Source organism: Oncorhynchus masou, chromosome 24 (genome assembly GCF_036934945.1).
Source record: "Oncorhynchus masou masou isolate Uvic2021 chromosome 24, UVic_Omas_1.1, whole genome shotgun sequence".
Taxonomy (NCBI): domain Eukaryota; kingdom Metazoa; phylum Chordata; class Actinopteri; order Salmoniformes; family Salmonidae; genus Oncorhynchus; species Oncorhynchus masou.
The window spans coordinates 49,554,564-49,577,712 of NC_088235.1; the positions used below are offsets into that span (position 1 = coordinate 49,554,564).

General features: G+C 42.1%; 1 pseudogene; it reads left to right on the forward strand.

Annotated features, from left to right (window-relative positions):
- LOC135511395 (serine-rich coiled-coil domain-containing protein 2-like) overlaps positions 1–16,418 on the forward strand; it is an 81,271-nt pseudogene extending 64,853 nt beyond the window's left edge.
- Positions 16,419–23,149: the final 6,731 nt, after the last annotated feature.

A 23,149-nucleotide genomic window follows, 5' to 3' on the forward strand; every position in this document is an offset into this window, starting at 1 on the left:
CACTTGCAGAATATGCTAAAAGCTTATCAGGGCAAAGGATGGACAGACTCCAGACCCCTGTCATCCTGCTGAGTTCGCAGGTGCAGATGCTGCTGGCGTTCCTTGATATAAAGAATGTTATAAATCATTTGACTGTATATTTATAATTTGTACAGTTACATCGGCAAAAGGCATAGCCTAAGAATAATAGGCTTATTGGTTTTTACCCTAAGCCAATATTCAGTCAAGTGTTATAAAGAATGGTATTGGCTAAATAATTGATTTTATCTGATTGCTGTGGACTTTTATATAAATTCACTACTTGTAAGCTATCCAAAATAAAGTTGTTCGTGAGAAAACTCTGACCCAGTTGCTAAATTCAGAACACTTTGACAATATTATGAATATTAGTTTATTTATTGGCAAAGTAAGTTTACAGCAACTTTTATTGACAGCAGCCAATGTGTAAGCCTAAATTATTGTCTATTTGTTTGTAAGGAGGGATTTTCTGGCTGCACAATTTATGTTGCCTAGACTTTGGTCAAGTAAAGCAGAAGGGTATCAGGTTTGCTTAAACTTCCTATTCGATTAGTCTATCTTGCAATTGTTTTGTTCTCTGTCGTTATTACAGTACTATGTTTTTATTTGGTCTATTCAAACAACTTTATGCGATGGAACTCTGTTAGGCCTATAGATTCATTCTATGGTTGATCATGATTAGGGGAATAGGGAGAAAAGGGGAAATTGATCTTTTGAAACAAAAAGCCAGATCAAGGAGTGTCTGCTACAAAAGGCCCATGATCATCCGACATTGGAGAGGAGAGGAATGTGGGGGGAAAACACTTTAGGCCCTATCTGACATTCTGTGCTGCTTTGGTACTCTCCTCTCTTTCTACAATCTAAATTGTTCTCTTGCATTTTGTTAAAGATTCAGCATGTAGCTTTGTGCAATACCAGAAAAAATCCACATAGAAATGAGAGTAATATATTACAAGTTTAAAAGTATGTGAATACCTGCTCGTCAAACATCTCATTCCAAAATAATGGGCATTAATATGGATTTGGTCTCCCCTTTGCTGCTATAACAGCCTCCACTCTTCTGGGAAGGCTTTCCACTAGATGTTGGAACATTGCTGCAGGGACTTGCTTCCATTCAGCCACAAGACCATTAGTGAGGTTGGGCACTGATGTTGGGTGATGTTCCATTTCATCCCATAAGTGTTCGATGATGTAGAGGTCAGGGCTTTGTGCAGGCCAGTCAAGTTCTTCCACAACGATCTCAACAAACCATTTCTTTATGGACCTCTCTTTGTGCACGGGGCATTTTCATGCTGAAACAGGAAAGGGCCTTCACCAAACTGTTGCCACAAAGTTGAAAGGACAGAATCGTCTAGAATGTCATTGTATGCTGTACCATTAATATGTCCCTTCACTGGAACTAAGGAGGCCTAGCCCGAACCATGAAAAACATCCCCAGACCATTATTCCTCCTTCACCAAACTTTCCAGTTGCCACTATGCATTGGGGTCGGTAGCGCTCTCCTGGCATCCACCAATCCCAAATTCGTCTGTCGGACTGCTAGATGGTGAAGCGTGATTCATCACTCCAGAGAACGCTTTCCCACTGATCCATTTTTACGCGCTATGCACTTAAGCACTCGGCGGTCCCGTTGTGTGAGCTTGTGTGGCCTACTACTTTGCTGCTGAGCCATTGTTGCTCCTAGACCTTTCCACTTCACAATAACATCACTTATAGTTGACCGGGGAAGTGCCAGCATGCATGCGCCTGGCCCCCCACACGAATCGCTATTGCGCCATGGGACAAGGACATCCCAGCCGGACAAACCCTCCCCTAACCCGGACAACGCTGGGCCAATTGTGCACCGCCTCATGCGCCTCCCACTCAGTAGCTCCTCTCTACTCAGGTAGAGTTAGATGTGGCTCTCATCCCCTCTATTCTTATGGTAGGTGCTGGGAACTTTACACACTGTAAGAAGTAAACATTAAAACAAAGAAATGTGAAATATTAAGATTAGCCACTGGGCACAGACATCAATTCAACGTCTATTACACATTGGTTCGGCGTAATTTCAATGAAATGACGTGGAAACAACGTTGATTCATTTATTTGCCATACTGGGAAATACATACCCTGTCTGTGATGTACAGCCCACTTGGATCTTCTTTGAGGAAGTAGGGGAGGAGCAAACTGGCTGCAGTGATCTTCAGACCTTAAATTGGACGATGTGTAATAAAAAGACTGGATTAAAGTAAATATAATTCGAACGACTGCATACAGATTATTGGAACCGAGGTCAGAGGGGCAGACAGTCAATTACATAACTAGAGATGGTCTTTGTTATGCTGCTGGAAATGTGATGGAATAAACAATGTGGGAATAAACTATCAAAGCCAGCAGATTGTTATGGTCTGGGTAGGCACAATGGTGTAAAAAGTTTATTAGTGTGTGAGTACTGTGAGTAGGAAAATGGAAGCCTTTATATATCCCTTCCCTGTCTGGTCTCTCAATGAGGAACACTTTTGAATGAGTGCTGTGCACACATCCACGTATTTCCAGGTAGTCAGGTACACTATATATACAAATGTATGTGGAGAACCCTTCAAAATAGTGGATTCGGCTTTCAGGTGTATAAAATTGAGCACACAGCCATGCAATCTCCATAGACAAACATTGGCACTAGAATGGCCTTACTGAATAGCTCATTGACTTTCAATGTGGCGCCGTCATAGGATGCATCCTTTCCAACAAGTCAGTTTGTTAAATTTATGCTCAGCTAGAGCTGCCCTGGTCAACTGTAAGTGCTGTTGTTGGGAAAAGTCCAGGAGCAACAACGGCTCAGTTGCGAAGTGGTAAGCCCACACAAACTCACAGAAGGGGACCGCCAAGTGTGAAGTGCGTAGCATTTAAAAATCTTCTGTCCTCGGTTGCAACACTCACTACAGAGTTCCTGGAAGCAACATGAGCACAATAACTGTTCGTCGGGAGCTTCATGAAATGGGTTTCCATGGCCAAACAGCCGCCCACAAGCCTAAGATTGCAATGTCAAGCAATGTCAAGCTTTGGCTGGAGTGGTGTTGTTACGACTTGTACCGAAGTCGATGCCTCTCTTATTGTAATTGCTTGTGCACATTTTGTTTGACTGGTGCGCGGCGGGTTATTGTGACAATACTTTGCATTTCTAAAGCCATTGGTTTTACTATTAAACTGCTCCGGCTATTATCAAGTTCTGCTCTCCTGCGTCTGAATTTCCTGCCGACAGATACGCACTCCTTACAGGTGTAAAGCTCACTGCCATTAGACTCTGGTGTCAAGTTCGTTGTATGCAGGAGACCAATCCACAGCGTGATATGCATACATTCTTCTTTTAATGAAGGAAGAACACTGAACAAACTAACAAAATAACAAACCGTGAAGCTATATAAACAAGTGCTGACAGGCAACTACACATAGACAAGAACCCAACAATACCCAAGGGAAAATGGCAACCTAAATATGATCCCCAATCAGAGACAACGATAAACAGCTGCCTCTGATTGGGAACCAATTCAGGCCACCATAAACCTATATATGCCTAGACTTACAAACACCCTTAGACATACAAAAACCTTAGACAAGACAAAACAAGCATACCGACCCTCGTCACACCCTGACCTAACCAAAATAATAAAGAAAACAGAGATAACCAAGGTCAGGGCTTGACATCTGGATCAGTGGAATCGCGTTCTCATGCTATACCATCTGTCAGTCTGACAGATGAATCTGGGATTGGCGAATGCCAGGGGAATGCTACCTGCACAAATGCATAGTGCCAACTGTAAAGTTTGGTGGAGGAGGAATAATGTTCTGGGGCTGTTTTTTATGGTTCGGCCTAGGCCCCTTAGTTCCAGTGAAGGGAAATCTTAACGCTACAGCATGCAATGACATTCTAGATGATTCTGTGCTTCCGACTTTGTGGCAACAGTTTGGGAAATGCCCTTTCCTGTTTCAGCATGACAATGCCCCCGTGCACAAAAGAGGTCCATACAGAAATGGTTTGTCTAGATCGGTGTGGAAGAACTTGACAGGCCTCCACTGTACCCTGACCTCACTGTGCTGTGCTGTTGTGCGCTGCCAGACTCCGGCGGTGCAGTCAAGTTCAAATATGCTAAATGTGACATCATGATCTCGTCACTATCGACAATGACTAGTCAAATATCGACGATAGCTGTCAAACATCGTCGATAGATGATGCAATCGTAAAATCGCCCAACCCTACTGTTAACTCAATGCAGTGATTAGAGTGACATGGAGAGAGACAGAGTATGTTTGTGCGTGCATGGAGGTGCAGGATAGATAGAGTACAGAGGCAAGGAGAAGATGCCTCTGAACAAAGGGCTTAGTAAACAGGGGAATGCCGAATGGCCTCATTAAAACAAACAAGCAAACAAGTGCTGGCAGGAAGACTAATCGAATGCAAAACCTTATGTTTCATCAGACTAAGACAAGAGGCTAATTACTACTACACCCCCCCCCCTCTGTCTACCTCTCTCTCTCTCCTCCTCCAACTTTCTCTCTTTTATTTTTCTCTATCTCTCTCCCTTCCCCTTCCCCTTTCTTTCTTTCTTTCTTTCTTTCTTTCTTTCTTTCTTTCTTTCTTTCTTTCTTTCTTTCTTTCTTTCTTTCTTTCTTTCTTTCTTTCTTTCTTTCTTTCTTTCTGTCATTATCTAAGCTGTAATCAGACACAATGCTCTTGTCATTCTGTCAGCAGGAGGTTGGTTTGTAGAGGGAGAGGGAGCGAGAGAGAGAAAGAGGCAATGACAGAACAGCTTGTGTCCAGCATTCTAATCTAGAATGATGGGTGGTTTTCACAGAGAGGTCCTGACATTAGTCCCCCATACCGCCTCTCTCTCCCACCCCCAGAGATTCCACACTTACTGCCCTGCCCACAGCTACCACCAAAACTCTGCTTTGAAAATCAACTTCATAATATCAGACAGGTGCAAATGTAATTGTGAGAACTACCGAAGTAAAAAGTAATGTACAGACCTTGGTTGTATGTCTTGTTATTTTTCTCAATCTTGCTGAAAGTCTTTCTTGTAGTGAATGATTAGGGGAGTTCAGTAAGATTTATCAAGCCAGCCATGACATCCTTCAGGACACTGCTAGCAGAGCTGCTAATGCCTTGACAATTTATAATGAGCAATGACAACATGCTCCTCAAATAAGGACTCACACCAGCTTGTAAGATGAAAGGGGAAGCTAACGCTTTACTAGCATAACGGCTTATGCTTTACTAACACTTAATTATGAGAAAATCAACAACAATATGCACAGTTTCTGAATGCTTCACACTGACATGTTATTAAGCATGCTAATGACATCATGATGAAAGTCAAATCCGTCTAATAACTCTGGTAGAGTTCAAGGTAGTTTATAGAGTTAGCCTACGTGTGTATTTGAAACTTTCCATACAAAACACCATTGTGATTATTGCTAGTTCTTTGCTCGTACTTCCTAATGAAAGAGAATCCCATACTCCTTACATAAAGGGTTCCTCCTAGACCTGTCAGAACTGGGAAGTAGCTACGTATTCACACCAGAATGTAAGATGAAGACAGGAAAGCTTGCCCTGAGCTGAGACAGCCCAATGAAAATTCCAGCCACTGTCAGTGCTAGGCTCTCTTCCCCAATTCAAACCTTCCTTTCTGCAAATTAAGCCGTGGCAGGTGGCAGCACAGAAGGGTCCTGCTGTAATTGTGTAGTACAGAAAAAACAGGGAGGAAGTCGATCAGAAACCTCATTTGTCCTCCACTTCCCTCACTGCGGTTGTCTCTGAAATTGCTTGGGCATCCCAGAGAGTCCAGTCGCTTTCACTCTGTGACTATGCGTCCTTCTCGTTTTGAGGAGACGTGGCCAATTTAAGAGCAGCACCAAGCAGTCATGAGAAGGAGATTACCTGTTGACAGTCAAGAAGAGCCTCCACTCTTCTTCTACACAGGATGATTTTATCTTTATGCACAGTTTGGGTTTGTTCAGGTGGGATTGAGCCGGTTATTGAGGACAGGCATTCACCCTCACACACAGACAAACAGTCGGTCTGATTCTTCAGTGTTAAATGTAATAGACTGTGGGAAAGAGAGTGAGTGAGAGAGACAGATATGGAAAAGAAAGGAATGAGATATTGTAGGGAGGTTCACATAAGAACCTCATCCATTTTCATTTGTATGCCTTTCAAAAAGGGAATATTTTTGCATTAATATCCTAGAGCAAGGAAATAGAGAGGGAGAGGTAAGCACGGTAACAGTGTGTGTTTTTCTGGGACTGTGTGTGTGTGTGGGGGGGGGGTCTTTGTTTGTATGACAGTATGTGTTTGTGTGCTGTTTGTGTACTGTATGTGTGCGGTATGGTGACTCTATAATCTCATATGTATAGGACCTATCTCTATATGCATGTACAGTAACAGTCCACAGTTTGGACACACCTACTAAGGGGTTTTCTTTGTTTTTACTATGTTGTACATTGTAGCGTAATAGTGAAGACATCAAAACTATGAAATAACACATGGAATCATGTAGTAACCAAAAAAAGTGTTAAACAAATCAAAATATATTTTATATTTGAGATTCTTCAAAGTAGCCACCCTTTGCCTTGATGACAGCTTTGCACACTTTTGGAAATCTCTCAACCTGCTTCACGAGGAATGCTTCTTGCAACAGTCTTGAAGTTATTACCACATATGCTGAGCACTTGTTGGCTGCTTTTCTTTCACTCTGCTGTTCAACTCATCCCAAACCATCTCAACTGGGTTGAGGTCAGGTTATTGTGGAGGCCAGGTCATCTGATGCAGCACTCCATCACTCTCCTTCTTGGTCAAATAGCCCTTAGACAGCCTGGAGGTGAGTTGGGTCATTGCCCTGTTGAAAAACAAATTATAGTCCCACTAAGCGCAAACCAGATGGGATGGCGTATCACTGCAGAATGCTGTGGTAGCCATGCTGGTTAAGTGTGCCTTGAATGATAAATAAATCACTAACAGTGTCACCAGCAAAGCTCCCCCACAACATCACACCTCCTCCTCCTCCATGCTTTGTGGTGGGAACTACACATGTGGAGATCATTCATTCACCTACCCTGTGTCTCACAAAGACGAGGTGATTGAAACCAAAAATCTCAATTTTGGACTCATCAGACCAAAGGACAGATTTCCACCGGTCTAATGTCCATTGCTCATGTCTCTTGACCTAAGCAAGTCTCTTCTTCTTATTGGTGTCCTTTAGTAGTGGTTTCTTTGCAGCAATTCAACCATGAAGGCCTGATTCATGCAGTTTCATCTGAACAGATGAGATGACTCTGTTTACTTGAACTCAGTGAAGCATTTATTTGGGCTGCAGTTTCTGAGACTGGTAACTCTAATAAAATGATCCTCTGCAGCAGAGGTAACTCTGGGTCTTCCTTTCCTGTGGCGAACCTCATGAGAGCCAGTTTCATAATAGATAATTTTTGCGACTGCACTTGAAGAAACTTTTAAAGTTCTTAAAATGTTCCACCATGACTGACCTTGATGTCTTAAAGTAATGATGGACTGTCACTTCTCTTTGCCTATTTGTACTTTTCTTCCAATAAATAGGCCTATCTGCGGCCTATACCACCCCTACCATCACAACACAACTGATTGGCTCAAATTAATTAAGTAAGAAAGAAACTCCACAAATTAACTTAACTTTTAACTGTTAATTGAAATGCATTCCTCATGAAGCTGGTTGTGAGAATGCCAAGAGTGTACAAAGCTGTCATCAAGGCAAAGGGTGGCTAATTTGAATAATCTAAAATATATTTTGATTTGTTTAACACTTTTTTGGTTACTATATGTTTCCATGTGTTATTTCATAGTTTTGATGTCTTCACTATTATCCTACAATGAAAAAAATACCAAAAATGAAGAAAAACCCTGGAATGAGTAGGTGTTTCCAAACCTTTGACTGGTACTATACGTCTTACCTCCATTGTCTTTTCTCTGTGCAGGGTTTGCTGCCCACCCCTTTCCACTCCCCCGGGCAGGGCCTGCCCCGCACCAGCATGCCCCAGCGCAGACAGAGTGAGTCACTAACCCCCCCCCCCCCCGTTGCCTTGTCTGCTTCCATTATCCCCTGTCTCTGCTCCCCTTCTCTCCATCATTACTCCCTTCCTCTATGTGATCTACCCATTGCTTTCATCAGTGAAGTGGATGAGTGATGTTCAGTTCATTCACCTGAACAAAGTGTGTGTAGGGAAATCAGTAGGTAGCATGGTTGAGTAAGCAAAAGCAGTGGGTAGTTTTTGTAAATTGACTTGGATCGTTATCTAACACATCTCAGCGTAAAGTAACAAGCCTAGCTAATTACTTGGATGAGTTTATGACACCCAAATCAAGACCTCGTCTTTTATCTACAGTACAATTACTACATGGTAATAGTGAACAGTTGGTTGTTTATCATTTACTTTAGCAAGTTCCTGAGACACTTTAATTTAAAATGAAGCAGACTAGCAATCACAGTGCAAATATTGCCATTCTGTCCTACCAAACCCCACCATGATGAATACGTTGTGTTCTACTGATGAACTGAGGGCGACAGAGAAGAGGAGAAAAAAAGAATGATAGGGCTCTGATTGGGCATCATCCAAAGGATAACAGTCAGGAATGGGGATGCATTTCCACAACCACGGCAGTCTATTGGCCGAGTTGAATTAGATTTGACAATAATAATGAGCAACCCCGCTGTCAATCAAAGGGGTGCATTTGTCAGGTTTGGCATCATTGACACTTCAAGGTCCTAATTCAACTAGAGTCTTAGAACAGGGAGAGAGAGAGAGAGAGAGAGAGAGAGAGAAAGAGAGAGAGAGAGAGAGAGAGAGAATTATGCATGCAGTCATTAAAACATTGTGGAATTCAGGAGAGATAAAAAAAGGAAAGGGCAGAGTCAAAAGAGAAGTGAAGTGACTCATGCTTCTCAATGGAGTAATGTTGTTGTGGCGCTCCTGTTGTCAACGCTAGATGTAAACAACTCGGTAGGGGTTTATTGCTTATACAATATTGGATTTTAGGAGTGGGCAGGAGGAGAAGTGTGGGCAGGAGTTAGGATGACATGAATACAGTAGATGCACTGGATAGCCAAATGCCCTGGCTTCTGAGCTTGCACTGGATTGAGCTTGTTTGCAATGAACTATTTCACCCTTGAATTCAGGTGTGATGTAAGTGTGTCTGTCCTTTTCTGTGCCTGATTGGGAGACTGAGTCAGTATGATGGAGTGGTCAAAGTACTTGTTTGTAAAAATGTGGATGCCATTGAAGATGTCCTCACTCATTGATGCAATTGCTCCTTTTCAGCTACCCAACTCTACCAAACTCTGTTAACCCTGTTTTAACAGTGTCTGTGCATGCGTGTTTGCATGCATGGAAGCGTGCGTCCTAGATGTGTGCGTGCATGTCTGTACTGTGCATACATGTAAATGTGTGTGTGTGTCTCTTCCTCTGTCAGTCTGCTTTCTGCTACTAACCACAAGGGTAGCCTTGTGGTTAGAGTGTTGGACTAGTAACCGAAAGGTTGCAAGTTTGAATCCCCGAGCTGACAAGGTACAAATCTGTCTTTCTGCCCTTGAACAGGCAGTTAACCCACTGTTCCTAGGCCGTCATTGAAAATAAGAAATTGTTCTTAACTGACTTGCCTAGTAAAATAAAGAGAAAAAATAAAAATCTCCTATCTCTCTCATCCCATCTATAGAGTGATTTCAGTGCCGATTTGAATTGCATAAATTTGCATTTGTATTAGGATATTAATTTAATATTTGTGAATTCGTAATGTACAAATTTAATCATTGATTTCATAAATTGAAGAGCATACCGTAAACTCACTCCGTAGCTGGCTTGATATTTTTAGATTGCTCAAACTGTTAGTACATTGACAAGGAGGGTGGTCATTGGGGCGGCAGGGTAGCCTGATGTTTAGAGCGTTGGACTAGTAACCGAAAGGTTGCAAGTTAGAATCCCAGTGCTGACAAGGTACAAATCTGTCGTTCTGCCCCTGAACAGGCAGTTAACCCACTGTTCCTAGGCCGTCATTGAAAATAAGAATTTGTTCTTAACTGACTTGCCTAGTAAAATAAAAAGTGTGTGTTTGTGAGGCAGAGGTCCTGAGTTTGAGAAGAGTCTTAGCTCTTTTTCACAATTGCTTATAGCCAAAATTGCGGAAATGCTAGAGTCCCCCAAAAAATGTAAATTCAACATGCCACATTGGCTTCAGAAACCACCAGAAGCTTCTGTTTTCCACAGAACACATTTGATTCTCTCTGTTCTCTACCATTCCTCTCTGGCAAAGTACCAGGATGTTGTCTCAGGTTTTGAATCTGAATTTGAAAACTGAATCTGAATGCATCAGAAAAGTTGAATATATGAAATGTTGATAAACCTGAAATGATAATATAATGACTCGCTAGGCGTGGCTGATAGAAAGGCATCGAGGAGAAACAGACAGAATTCCAATACACAGGGGCACAGCATAAACCATGCTAGGCTGGCATATTTATTCAAAATAAAGGTTCACAATGCTGGTTCTCAAACATTAACTGAAAACAAAACACTCTCCCACTTTACTTAACTGAACCTAGAGTTAGCCTTAACTTCAAATAAAACAAGCTGGCTGCTACCCAGCTTACCAACTTCACTTGTAGTCCGGTCACTTCTTCTTGCGGAGAACCCAATGACCAGGACTACAAACAAATATCTGTAGGGCTCAGCCTCCGGCGTCCTCCAAGGGCTCCCCTGTGCTGCACTGAAACAGCCCCTGAAAATGTGCAGTCTAACGAGGCAGAGTGGCCTCAGGTCTGAGACTCTGGGTTTGAGCCCAGGCTCTGTCGCAGCCGGCCGCGACCGGGAGGCCCATGGGGCGGCGCACAGTTGGCCTAGCGTTGTCCGGGTTAGGGAGGGTTGGCCGGCAGGGATGTCCTTGTCTCATCGCGCACTAGCGACTCCTGTGGTGGGCCGAGCGCAGTGCACGCTGACCAAGTCGCTAGGTGTACGGTGTTTCCTCCGACACATTGGTGCGGCTGGTTCCGGTTTGGATGCGTGCTGTGTTAAGAAGCAGTGTGGCTTGGTTGGGTTGTGTATTGGAGGACGCATGGCTCTCGACCTTTGCCTCTCCCGAGTCAGGGGCGGGAGTTGTAGCGATGAGACAAGACAGTAACGACTAACAATTGGAGACCACAAAATTGGGGAGAAAAAAAATTAAAAAATAATCAAAGACTCCAGTCACCCAAGTCATAGACTGTTCTCTCTGCTTCTGCATGGCAAGCGGTACTGGAGTGCCAAGTTTAGGTCCAAAAGGCTCCATAACAACTTCTATCCCCAAGCCATAAGACTGCTGAACAATTAATGGCCACCCGGACTATTTGCATTGACCCCCCCACTCCTTTGTTTTTACACTGCTGCTACTCGCCGTTTATATGATATCTACCATATTAAAACTGAATATATGATTATTGAATTTGAATATTCATTTACATTGAAATATAATTTTTAAACTCAATGCAATATTCATTTAGTTTCAAATCACAAGTTACATTTATGAATTCAATGATTCAATTATGCATTACAAATACAAAAATATTACTTTCAAATTCAATATCCTAATCCAAATTCAAAATGATGGAATTCAATTACAATTTGTGTTGGTACTGAAATTACTCCATACCATCTCTCTCTACATCACTGCCAAAGCGTGGTACAGTAAGCGTTTCCCATCTCTCTAACCTCTACCATCACCCTGGGCCCTGCACACTGGCATGGCATGACATGGCACGATGAAAGCATGCCAGTGTTGATGTGCATCTGCATGCTGTGGGTTGATTTTGGAATCTACCTAGTGTTCCTGCCAGACCTGCGATAACTATAGTTTTTAAATATGCTTTGTAACTATTTTATGGGGGGAACAAATAATTACTTTGGAGGTGGCTATTTTAATTAAGATCCCAAAAAATGGCTACTTTTGAAAACTATTTGAATACAGATCTCAGAAAATGACTACTTTTTCAAAAATATTTGAATACAGATTTGAGAAAGCAACAACTTAAAGAAATATTTGAATACAGATCTCAGAAAGTGAATACTTTAAAAAAATATTGGATTGAATTACTTTAAATAATGGTGGGTTGTGTCTGGAACAGAAACTATTGGATTAGCCTCCTTCAACTAAAGGCAGAGCTGTACCTAACCACCGTGCTTCTACACCTGCATTGCTTGCTGTTTGGGGTTTTAGGCTGAGTTTCTGTACAGCACTTTGAGATATCAGCTGATGTACGAAGGGCTATATAAATAAATTTGATTTGATTTGATCAGGAACTGCATAAAGAGATTGAATAGAGTAAAAATGTATATTCCATTCTATCTGACAGAAGTTCATATGTGATGTACACAAAATATTTATATCTCAACATTCTCACTGAATTGATAGTAATGTGTTTATTTTTGTTTTTCATCCATAGCCACAAATACGGCCTTCCAGCCCCAGCCACCACGAGCACCTCATCCAAGAAAGACTAGTAAAAACAGCCCACACCGAGGGCCACAGTGACCCCCAGAGAGGGAGGAGGACCAGGGAAGATGGATCCCACTGCACAGACTCTGACCCACCCACTGGAAGCCCAGCCATGGATGTGGACACTCCACCAGTGCCTGACCCAGATGAATTGAGTGTGCTGCTTAGCACCCAGCTCAACAAACATATCAGAGAGCGGCCTGGAACCACCCCCAGTCCCACCCAGGGGCTTGCTGCAGCCAGCAGCCCAACCCCAGGAGCTCTGTCCAGGCCAGAGGGAGGACAGCGAGCCTCTTCATTGGGGCCACAGGGCCCTGGCTGCCCTCGCATCCTGCAGCCGCCACGCCTCCACAAGCGTGTGTCCATCCCGGCTCTGCCTCAGGGGGGCACTAATGGCTCTCTTCTTCGATCGGAGTCTTCAGCGCTGCTGGCCAAACACAGGACCAAGCAGCTGCCGCCTCCCTCCAGGGGCCTGCCCTGCTTCAATTCTGGTCCCCAGGTGGTGAGCCCGTCTCTGGACCACGGGGTGCTCGCTAAGCCCCGCGCTCTGGGGGTCAGGAGGGACCTTGGGAGAACCAGCCCTCCTAGCCCTAATCTGGAAATGCCAGACCTGGGACTGCTCAGAGCCAGAGTCCTGGTTCCCCCCAGCCTCTCACGCATCCCAATGCCAAAGATCCACTGAAGTGTTCACATAATCAAACATGACATGTTATATACTGTATAACATCCCTCCTCTTCCACCTCCTCATGGTTCCTGCTCACCATGTGTGTGTCCATATGCGCGTGTGCTCACAGCTCCTTATGGACATTCAGGAACTGCCCTTAACTATTGTTTGAACTTCTGCTGAACTGAACAGAATATGTAGCATAGTCCTGTCTTAAAATTTACAAAATGCAAAGGTACAGTGCACATCTATTCAAAATGGCACCTACAGGTTATGACTGAGATACACTGAAGGACTGTTTAATCCTTTATAAAATGTCCAGTCACTTGCTTAGCAGCCTTTTATTGCACATTGTCTTATGCAGAAAAAGAATTACTAACATTCATAGTTTCTCTTTGCTAATCTCTCACATGTACTGTACATGTTTTTTTAAAGAATGTTCCACTCAACTCTACTCAAACTCACATGGGTCCTTCCATTGAAACATCAGCACATGGTTTGACTACAGGCTTACTTGACCTCAGAAATGTTCAATTCCTCCCAGAGTGTAAAAAATGAATGAAAGAAAAAAAGCAGATTGGGGAAAGAAATAAGCAGTGGAGTTTTCTGCTTAAACAGGGAAATGGGTTTAAAGAACAATCGTTCACTAGAAAGTTTAAAGTATTTCATCTAGAGTATGTCCTTCCACTAAACTCCCTGATGTACCTCTTTCAGACCAAGTGACAAGTACCACTAAACTCCCTGGTGTACCTCTTTCAGACCAAGTGACAGGCACCACTAAACTTCCCGATGTACCTCTTTCAGACCAAGTGACAGGCACCACTAAACTTCCCAATGTACCTCTTTCAGACCAAGTGACAGGCACCACTAAACTCCCCGATGTACCTCTTTCAGACCAAGTGACAGGCACCACTAAACTCCCCGATGTACCTCTTTCAGACCAAGTGACAGGCACCACTAAACTCCCTGATGTACCTCTTTCAGACCAAGTGACAGGCACCACTAAACTCCCCGATGCACCTCTTTCAGACCAAGTGACAGGCACCACTAAACTTCCCGATGTACCTCTTTCAGACCAAGTGACAGGCACCACTAAACTCCCCGATGTACCTCTTTCAGACCAAGTGACAGGCACCACTAAACTCCCCGATGTACCTCTTTCAGACCAAGTGACAGGCACCACTAAACTTCCCGATGTACCTCTTTCAGACCAAGTGACAGGCACCACTAAACTCCCCGATGTACCTCTTTCAGACCAAGTGACAGGCACCACTAAACTCCCCGATGTACCTCTTTCAGACCAAGTGACAGGCCCCACTAAACTCCCCGATGTACCTCTTTCAGACCAAGTGACAGGCACCACTAAACTCCCCGATGTACCTCTTTCAGACCAAGTGACAGGCACCACTAAACTCCCCGATGTACCTCTTTCAGACCAAGTGACAGGCACCACTAAACTCACAGTGAACTCCTGAACACTGAGTAACATAGGTTTACTAGATAGTTTTGGTTCGGTAGTGGACTGATTAAGACAACATTATTGAACATCACAGGTTTTAGTGTGTTTTGAGTTATCATGGCTAAGTTCAGTTTGAGGATTTGAGGAGTTTGAGGGTTGTGTTTATCTCCTCTTCAGAACAATGGTTAATGTTTGAATGCCTCTAGAAATGGAGAGTGTGTTAAATGGTTTCTGACAGAGACTATGGCAGCTTCCATGCATGGGGGCTATGGCTGTAGGTTTATGACTGTGTCACTCTCTGTTTTACAATACCCAATAATACATACTACACATGCACACATGAAAATAAAGTGTGTGTGTGTGTGTGTGTGTGTGTGTGTGTGTGTGTGTGTGTGTGTGTGTGTGTGTGTGTGTGTGTGTGTGTGTGTGTGTGTGTGTTTGTGTGTGTGTGTGTGACCTGTTTTCCATCCAACCTTTTTATGCAAGTAAAGTAAATGTCAGATAAAACATTTCATGACAGGAGTGATGAAAACTTTCCAAATGTCGACAAAACTAAATACGCAAAATGGGATTATTTTGGGTCGGTAAAATAATTTTGTGAGATATGTTTGTTGACACACTTTATACCAAAATATGTACTGTTGGAAGTCAGACGTTTACATACACCTTATCCAAATACATTTAAACTCTGTTTTTCACAGTTCCTGACATATAATCATAGTAAACATTCCCTGTCTTAGGTCAGTTAGGATCACCACTTTCTTTGAGGAATGTGAAATGTCAGAAAAATAGCAGAGAGAATGATTTATTTCAGCTTTTATTTCCTTCATCACATTCCCAGTGGATCAGGAGATTACTTACACTCAATTAGTATTTGGTACCATTGCCTTTAAATTGTTTAACTAGGGTCAAACGTTCCGGGTAGCCTTCCACAAGCTCCCCACAATAAGTTGGGTGAATTTTGTCCCATTCTTCCTGACAGAGCTGGTGTAACTGAGTCAGGTTTGTAGGCCTCTTTGCTCACACACATATCTTCAGTTTTGCCCACAATTTTTCTATGGAATTTGAGGTCAGGGCTTTGTGATGGTCACTCCAATACCTTGACTTTGTTGTCCTTAAGCCATTTTGCCACAACTTTGGAAGTATGCTTGGGGACATTTGCAACCCATTTCCCAAGACCCATTTGCAACCAAGCTTTAACTTCCTGACGGATGTCTTGAGAAGTTGCTTCAATATATCCATATACTTTTCCTACCTCATGATGCCAATTATTTTGTGAAGTGCACCAGTCCCTCCTGCAGCAAAGCACCCCCACAACATGATACTGCCACCCCCATGCTTCACGTTTGGGATGGATGCTTCACGCTTCGGCTTGCAAGCCTCCCCCTTTTTCCTCCAAACATAATGATGGTCATTATAGCCAAACAGTTCTATTTTTGTTTCATCAGACCAGAGGACATTTCTCCAAAAAGTACAATCTTTGTCCCCATGTGCAGTTGCAAACCGTAGTCTGGCTTTTTTATGGTGATTTATGAGCAGTGGCTTCTTTCTTGCCGAGCGGCCTTTCGGGTTACATAGGGCTCGTTTTACTGTGGATATAGATACTTTTGTACCCGTTTCCTCCAGCATCATCACAAGGTCCTTTGCTGTTGTTCTGGGTTCAGTTGCACTTTTTGCACCAAAGTAAGTTAATCTCTAGGAGACAGAACGCATCTCCTTCCTGAGCAGTATGGCAGCTGTGTGGTCCCATTTTCCCATGGGGGGGGGCTGTCAGACACTAGTGAGGTTACACTAGTTTTTGTATTGTCTGTTTTTTTTGTAGGTCTAGGTGATTTGTATGTCTATGGTGGCCTGACATGGTTCCCAACCAGAGGCAGCTGTTTATCTTTGTCTCTGATTGGGGTCATATTTAGGTAGCCATTTCCCTTTGGTGTTTGTGGGATCTTGTCTATGAGTAGTTGCCTTTCAGCACTCGTTTGTATAGCTTTGTTTAGTTATTTAGTTAGTTTGTTCAGTGTTTCATTCTTGAAATAAATAAGAACGTAGGCATACCACGCTGTGCCTTGGTCCCCTTCATATGATGATCGTGACATCCATGGTGTTTATACTTGCGTACTATTGTCTGTATAGCTGAACGTGGTACCTTCAGGCATTTGGAAATTGCTCCCAAGGATGAACCAGACTTGTGGAGGTCTACATTTTTTTCTGAGGTCTTGGCTGTTTTCTTTCAAGGCACTACGTTTGGCCTTGAAATACATAAACAAGTTACACCTTCGATTGACTCAAATCATTTCAATTAGCCTATCAGAAGTTTCTAAATCCATGACATAATTTTCTGGAATTTTCCAAGCTGTTTATAGACGCAGTCAACTTAGTGTATGTAAACTTCTGACCCACTGGAATTGTGATACAGTGAATTATAAGTGAAATAATGTCTGTAAACAATTGTTGGAAAAATTACTTGTGTCATGCACAAAGTAGATGTCCTAACCGACTTACCAAAGCTAAAGTTTGTTAACAAGAAATTTGTGGAGTGGTTGAAAAGCTAGTTTTAATGACTCCAACCTAAGTGTATGTTAACGTCCGACTTCAACTGTATATAATCAACATCATACTGAACGAGTCACGCGATGTCACACAATGACATGTTGCGTGGTCCTCCCACTACAAGTCTTCTGGAAAGTATGCTGTGTATTAGGCTACAGATGAAATATGTCATGATTTACTTCACCTGGTGGTGAAAGTGGTGATGAGCAAGGTGATGAGCTTGAGGCTCTTTTCCAATAAATATCAATGGTCTTATTCTGGTGATATGATCATCGATGCTTGGCTGCCATTTGACAAATAAAAATAATTTCTCTTTTGTCCATAATAATCTGATAATTCAGGCTTTAACCGCACTGTATCTGCGAGCTGTTGGTGAGAGTGGGCGCACTGGCTATATAACACACAAAAAATTGTAAGGAAACCATCAGTAGAGTTGAAAGTGGGATGGAAACACATTTCATTTCGGTACATGGGAATTTAACTGAAAAAAGGTATTTTTATGTGCACTACATCATCACACAGCCTTTTATCGACAACAAGTCATGGGAAAATGCGCATATTATTTTTATTTAGATTCTAGAATATTCACATGAAAATTTGTCGCCAATTGGATGGAAACCTAGCTTGTGTGAGAGAGAATATTTGAGTACCATGGTGAGATGTCTTCCCATACCATACAGACCTGTCAGTCAACACTGCTTGGTAATGCCAAACAGATAAATCAATAAGAGAGACACAGAGAGAGATGTGTGTGGTACGATCCAGAGAATAGCCCAAAAGCATCATCCTGCTGTGTGTGTCTCTAGACACACCAATCTGGCGGTGTGTGTGTGTGAGAGATGTATAATATATGCCGACAGACCACAGAAATCATGCTAGGGAGGAAGGGTAGTGCTGTTCTGTCCATCAGCCATTCAATAGCTTTCATCAATAATTCTAAAGCAGGAGTCAAGCTAGCTCAGGGGTGTCCAACAGGTCGATCTCGCAGCCCGCCTGGGAGTAACCTGCCAAACAAACTGTGAAATCGCAAACTGTCATAAACAAATCTCACAACATATCAGACACTGCGAGGTCCCGGGTACTAGCCACATTGACTTTATTCCACAGCTGGTTAGCAACAATTGGCATAGAAAGCCACACATAACACACTATTTGCCAATTCATTTCCATCAATCCTGCCCCTGTCTGTGTGGTGCATGCTTAGGGCAATCACCTTTTCTAACCAGTTAGCGATGCTAATGATAGCCGTCTTAAGTGTAGACATAAAGGCTTTTCCCAAAACATTTCTCTATTAAATGTTATTGCAAAGTATGTCTACCAAACACAATGATATCATGATTATTTGTATCAACTGGCTGGGCATTTGATTTGCAAACTCTGCAATGATGTGCAGTAGGCCTACAGCAACGTCACTAGCCAAACACATTCCTCTCTTGCTAGGTGCACACACAAATATTTATATTAGTTATTTTTTGTCCAAACCTCAAACATTGTATACTGATGTGATTTATATATTGGCATGGACTCTAAACATCCAATTTTGTGGATCCTGCATAAGTTATTATAATTTTGAGAGTGAAACAGAAAATGATAGAAAGGAAATACAAATAAATGAGTATCTCGCAACATTTTTAAAAGTAGCTCTAATATCATAAAATGTTGGAGACCCCTGAGCTAGCTAAACCACAACAAAGAGGCCAAAAATGCAGTAAAACAAGTTAAATGAACTTGCCATTTATAGCACATTCTCTTTAGTGGAGAAACTAACAGCCTGTTTTGTACCTTGTGTTAGTTAATGGGACACCGAAGGGACATGGCTGCCTGTCTATCATCATTAGGATAGTATACTTAACTCTTTTTGCAGTTATTGCTAAAGAATACTGATTTAATGCAAATGAGCAGGTTCAATTTAGGACAGGGTTGTCCCCTCTGCTCTTTTGATGTCTGTCCAGGTTTTGGGCTTACACTGATCACATGTCAAACAACATGGAGGGTTAATTAATATTATATTATATTATATTATATTATCATTATACTTATACTTATATTATTAATATAAGTCTACCTGCACTATTTATGCAACAGGACTGCAATTCCCTCCTGTTTCCCCACTACTTAAGTATACACCACTATTATTTACACACCCCTTACCTCACTTGTAGCAACTTTTTACACAGCCTTTAGCTCATTTGTTGATTAATGACTTACTATGGTGTAATTGTAACCTTAGAGAGAGGTATTTGTGTGTCTTAAATATTCACAAAAACAATACATTTTCAGTTCCTGTATTTCATGTCAAATCACTAAACAGCTCCATCCTGCTGTATTGCATTGTCCCATTGTATAACATGCAATACTGTATTGAATTAAGAACTATATTAACCGATATCGATACTGATATTGAAGCAACGCTGTGTCTAACAACTGTTGCTAACCTTTATGCAAATGATAAGAGAAGGTCAAAAGCTTAGCTATTCAGAGATGCACTGTAAATTGTGTAGGTGAGGCTGATAGAACACTAAACTGGAAATAGGCTACTCGTTTTTTTTGTTTTTTTAATAGATTTTTGTGATGTTTTCCTTTCTCCCTGTTTTTACTGCACTGACATTCTCTCTCATCAAGGTTGTGCGAGACCACAATAAAGGCTCTACCAAACTTGCCAAGTCTGTTTGCGTCATACCCTCAAGCAGCAAAAGATGTCAGGTTCTTGTTTTGCAGGGTTGCACTTCTTCGTGCTATAAAGCTGGTAGCATCAAACCCTGTTCGTGTGGGCCATTGTTGTCTGTTGCTCGTTTTCATCCTGACCTTTTCATCAACTGATTCAGACCTGCCATGCCAGATATGTGGATGTCAAGTGACATTCATTGATATAATACTATGGGGTCAATTTCAAACCATATGTCTTCCAAATAAAATAAATCGTGGACATGAAAAATAAAGTAGAGAATGTACGCATTATACTTTCGACGATGGGTGAAATAATGGATGTTAAAATCAAAAACCAAACAATTGAAAGCAAAATGTATAGAATTGAAAAAAAAAGATATCAAAACCCCCAAACTTCACTGTTGAGGTTGAGACTGGTGTTTTGCGGGCACTATTTAATGAAGCTGCCAGTTGAGGACTTGTGAGGTGTCTGTTTCTCAAACTAAACACTCTAATGTACTTGTCCTCTTGCTCAGTTGTGCACCGGGGCCTGCCACTCCTCTTTCTATTCTGGTTAGAGCCAGTTTGAGCTGTTCTGTGAAGGGAGTAGTACACAGCATTGTACAAGATCTTCAGTTTCTTGGCAATTTCTTGCATGGAATATCCTTCATTTCTCAGAACAAGAATATACTGACGAGTTTCAGAAGAAAGTTATTTGTTCCTGACCATTTTGAGCCTGTAATTGAACCCACAAATGCTGATGCCTCAGATACTCAACTTGTCTAAAGAAGGCCAGTTTTATTTATTCTTTAATCAGAAGAACAGTTTCAGCTGTGCTAACATAATTCCAAAAGGTTTTTCTAATGATCAATTAGCTTTTGAAAATTATAAACTTGGATTAGCTAACACAACGTGCTATTGGAACACAGGAGTGATAGTTGTTGATAATTGGCCTCTGTACGCCTATGTAGATATTCCATAAAAAAATCATCTGTTACAATAGTCATTTACAACATTAACAATGTCTACAATGTATTTCTGATCAATTTTATGTTATTTTAATGGACAAAAAATAGCTATTCTTTCAAAAACAAGGACATTTCTAGGTGACCCCAAATTTTTGAATGGTAGTGTAGATCGTGAGAGAGAAGTCTATGTACAGAATGTGCAAGCTATCATTCTAAAGGTGTATCTCTGAGTCCAGTGTGTACTGAGTTCCAGGTTATGCAGAAGGTGTTATGCTCGTCGTCGGAATCAGGAGACCAAGGTGCAGCGTTGTAAGCGTACATCTTACATTATTAGATGAACACCAGAAAACAACAAAATACAAACGAACGTAACGTTCTGCATGATACACAGTAACAATACAAAATCCAGATCCCACAATTTAAGGTGGGAAAAGGGGCTGCCTAAGTATGATCCCCAATCAGAGACAACGATAAACAGCTGCCTCTGATTGGGAACCATACTAGGCCAACAAAGAAATAGAAACATAGATTTGCCCACCCAAGTCACATCCTGACCTAATCAAATAGAGAATAAAAAAGGTTCTCTAAGGTCGGGGCGTGACAGAATGCATGTCTTAAATATACTGAACAAAACTATCAATGCAACATGCAACAATCTCAAAGATTTTGCTGAGTTACTGTTCATATAAGGAAATCAGTCAATTTAAATAAATTCATTAGCCCCTAATCTATGGATTTCACATGACTGGGCTCCCCAGGTGAAGAAGCGGGATGGGGAGGTCCTGGGCTGGCGTGGTTGGACGTGGTCTGCAGTTTTGAGTCCGTTTGAATGTACTGACAAATTCTTTAAAATTACATTGGAGGCTGCATTTTCTTAAAATGAAAGATTTATGTGCTTGTATAAAGCAAAACACACTATTTAGACGAAAATGAGGACACCATTTCAAATTAGTGGATTCGACTATTTCAGTCACATGGTTGCTGACAGGTATATAAAATTGAGCACATAGCCATGTAATCGCCATAGTCAAACATTGGTCTTACTGAAGAGCTCAGTGACTTTCAACGTGGCACAGTCATAGAATGCCACCTTTCCAACAAGTCAGTTTGTCAAAGTTAGAGCTGCCCAGGTAAACTGTAAGTGCTGTTATTGTGAAGTGGAAACATCTAGGAGCAACAACGGCTTAGCCGTGAAGTGGTAGCCCACACAAGCTCACAGAATGGGACCGGAGGGTGCTGAAGTGCGTTGCACATAAAAATCGTCTGTCCTCGGTTGTAACACTCACTACCGAGTTCCAAACTGCCTCTGGAAGCAACGTCAGCACAATAACTGTTCGTCGGTAGCTTCATGAAATGGGTTTCCATGACTGAGCAGCCGCACACAAGCCTAAGATCACCATGTGCAATGCCAAGCACCGGCTGGAGTGGTGTAAAGCTCGCCGCCATTGGACTCTGGAGTGATGCTTCACGATCTGGCACTCCGACAGATAAATATGGGTTTGCCCGAATGTATAGTGCCAACTGTAAAGTTTGGTGGAGGAGGAATAATGGTCTGGGGCAGTTTTGCATGGTTCGGGCTCACTAATGCTCTTGTGGCTGAATGGAAGCAAGTCCCCGCAGCAATGTTCCAACATCTAGTAGAAAGCCTTCCCAGAAGAGTGGAGGCTGTTAGGGCACCAAAGTGGGAATCAACTCCATATTTGTAACAGCTGTCTTGGGAAGAAGGTGAGGAGGACCAAAACGCAGCGTGGTAAGTGTTCATGACGATTTATTATAAAGAAAGCACTGAACACTGAATCAAAACAATAAACGATTACATGAATTTACAAAACCAAAACAGTACCGTGTGGCCCAAACACTCACACGGAAGCAAACACCCACAAACTAAAAGTTAAACCCATGCTATCTAAGTATGATTCTCAATCAGGGACAACAATTGACAGCTGCCTCTGATTGAGAACCATACTATGCCGAACTCAAAAACCAACATAGAAAAACCAACATAGACTGCCCACCCCAACTCACGCCCTGACCATACTAAAACAAAGACAAAAACAAAGGAACTAAGGTCAGAACGTGACAATATTAATGCCCTTGATTTTGGAATGAGATGTTCGACGAACAGGTATCCACATACTTTTGGTCATGTAGTGTACATAGAAAATGGAAAACTTTCTGTGGGAACTTGGAAGTGCATACTTGAACTTCAGTGTCAATACACAGTGCAAAACAACATTACTCATGGTTGTCATGAGGTGTCCCTAGATGCTTTTAAAAGAAATGCTCCAGTCTGTCACTCATCACTGCTTAGCAGCAGCAA